General features: G+C 34.4%; 1 long non-coding RNA gene across 1 annotated transcript in view; it reads right to left on the minus strand.

Moving 5' to 3' along the window:
* The window catches only part of LOC141285482 (uncharacterized), a 2,938-nt gene extending 1,347 nt beyond the window's left edge, over positions 1 to 1,591 (minus strand). Inside the window, exon 1 of the long non-coding RNA XR_012338620.1 lies at positions 196 to 1,591. This is a non-coding gene — a long non-coding RNA (uncharacterized lncRNA). The remainder of the gene's footprint in view (positions 1 to 195) is intronic.
* Between the last annotated feature and the right edge of the window lie 1,454 nt (positions 1,592 to 3,045).

Consider the following 3,045-nt stretch of genomic DNA (forward strand, 5'->3'; position numbering starts at 1 on the left):
TATGCTCGCATGTGTGCAAATATGAAAACCACGTGTTACAATTAACCCGCGCTCCCCTAGACTAGAGAAACAATCGACTGATACATTGTAGACTACAGATGATTCTTCAGTTTGAATAAAAGCATCGTTAATTCCGACACATCAGTATCTGACATTCACACACTGACATTAAACCAGCGGATGAACATCACTGACCTCCGACAGAACCGGCCACGAAATCCGCGAGATGCATCACGATCAGAACCAGCAGAACCGATCAAAGAGAAGAATCGGAACCGATCCGAAACATCAGAAATTATCCGAACCGATCAAACAGAAGCTTCGGAATCGTCCGGTTCGATCCGCCGAACGCGAGTCATCAGCGGAAAACGGACAAACGCCGGTGAACGAACTGATGATGATGATGACTGTGAGGAAGACAGAGATGAAGAGAAGCGTGTGTGTTGTGTATTAGTGACTGCTGTGTGCGTGTGTCGCTTTTGTCATTGCAGAAATGTGAGCCGAAGGTCACGATCTCCTTCAGAAACAGACATATCCCGAATCACGGTTCTGGCGGACAGTAGCGCGTGGTTTCGAGGCGACAATCCGCTCCGGTGATGCTCTCCGTGATTTACAGTAGAGCAGGGAATATCATCTGTGATTTCATCAGATATAAAGACACCGCTGACTGTCAGAGAGTGTTTGTGTTCCTGCAGTGACCGCGGAGAGGCGCTGCTCTTCATTCCCTCACACCACTGACGATGATGATGATGAAGAACACACCAGAGTTTAAAGTTGAAGAGTCACACTCGCCCTGTCACGTGTTAAACAAATACAGATGATTACTGTACAGTTTCAGTGTTTATATTGGCTACTGTAACCGCCGCTCAGCCAATCAGATCACGACTAGAGTTTATTTATATAGCGCCTATAGTTATTTTACCGACAAACTACAGTTATTTTCATGATGAGTAGAGTTGGGCTACTCGGACTTGAGTCCGGTCTCGAGTTCAATTTTTAGCGGACTCGGACTTGTCACGGACTCGGATGCATTTTGACTCGGACTCAAGTTTTTCGGACTCGGGAATAATTGCCGAGTCCAGGGACAGTTGATGGAAATTTTACTGACTCGATGCATTATTAGGAAAGTGACATTCAGTATTTAAAAGTCTTGCCAGAACTTGAAAGCCTGATTTCTTTGCATACACACTCACCCAAAGCGTGCTCACCGAAAGCGCCTCTCAGTCAGTGTGCAAATGCTGAATTAAGTTTTCTTTTGCATGTTATTGCTACCCACTTACATGAAAAGTTATGTCAAAATGCACCGCCTTGGAGAGTATTAATGCAAATGCAGTCGGTTTTGTCTTGAGTGAATTTAAAGAAAAAAAAATCTAAATGCCATCTACCCTGTCTAAGGTCTTACCATTCGTCATATAAAACCCAAAACAGCCAAAATCAGAGATAAGAGGTGAATTTTCTGCTCCTCAGGTCTCATTCACTAAGCCTCCTACACACCCCGTTGAATTTATACATTTACTATGTAACAGCAAATAAAGTCAAGTCATGTCCTATAATTTTTCATTCTAAACGCTGTTTCACTCTGAAATATATCACAACACATAAGTTATAACTTCTGTTACATGACTTTAAAGATTGCTGGGCAGGACACTAATTATGAGATGGTATGAAATCAAAAATCCAAATGGCAATATGCATTAACGGTTTGCTTTTTTACATTTAAATTGTCATTGCCTTATTCTAGTTGTAAAGGTTAAAACAAGGTTAAGATACTGACAAACAGTAGTGTTTAGTTGGACTCAGACTCGACCCAACGCTAATGATGAGGATAAAAAAAAAATCAACAACAGTAATAAACAACAAAAAACAATTTACAAAAGGTGTTTAAAATTTATATTCGATAAAAAAACTAGTTAAATATGAATCATAATTAATTACAATGAAGTCTGGCCTCACTTAAAAAAACATAATAGTAAAGAGCTCTAGAAGAATTAAAACACATTTTGCCAAACCAACAGAGGTGGACAGTAGTGAAATATTTTTACTTTACTAGAGTAAATAAAATAAAAAAAGTATCTGTAGTGTTTTTCTTTGGAAAACTTTACTTCATTTACTACATTCCAAATCATAATGTCATACTTTTTTACTGCATTTCATAAATAAAAGTTGTTTGTTTTATGTTTTATTAAAATGTAGTACTTTCTTGTACTCAGATAAAATCTTTGAATTGCTTTTACTTGAGTAAAAGTAAAAAAAATAATAGATTTCTAATGTAATTAAGTATTAAATGATATTTAATATAGTAAAAATCTGATAAAGTACAGACACTTTTACAGCAGAGTTAAAATACTCCACTACTGTCTGCCTCTGCAAACCAAAGCAGCTTTACAAAAAATAAATAATAATTTTAGAGTCACTGCGATTATAGCAGCTATTATAGTTTTCTTCTTTCATTTTAATTTTAAAGTGGTTTTGTTGTTTTTGTCATTTTTACTAATGTTTATTTGATTATTTTAAACGTCTACAGTTTTAATTTAAAGTTAAACTAAATTAAAATGAGAAATGTTGTTTTATCAACCTCATGAATCAAAACAAACTTTTTATCCTTAATTAAAAAATCTTTAATATTTTCAGTTTTTTTATTTATTTTTTTTACTTAAAGTAACATTATATTTTTATGGTTTCGTTTCAGTTCACTTTAATAAAAATGGTGCATCAACATTCATTTTACACTGCAAAAAATGTTTTTCTTACTTAGATTTTATCTTGTTTCCAACTCAAATATCTAAAAATTCAAAAAATAATTTTTAGAAAGAAAAAACTTTTTTTTACCCAATTGGTAAATTATTTAGCTTGTTCTAAGCAAAATATCACTTAATTTTGACTTATTTTTCTGAAAACAACAATCATTTTTACTTGTCTAGAAAATCCTTTTTGTTTTAAGAATTTTTTTAATGTATTTTGGCAGGAAGCAAGACAAAAAATCTAAATAAGAAAAGCACTTTTTGCAGTGTAAGTAATTAATAATAGATTTGAATTATTCATGAG

This window comes from Garra rufa, chromosome 14, assembly GCF_049309525.1.
Source record: "Garra rufa chromosome 14, GarRuf1.0, whole genome shotgun sequence".
Taxonomy (NCBI): Eukaryota; Metazoa; Chordata; class Actinopteri; order Cypriniformes; family Cyprinidae; genus Garra; species Garra rufa.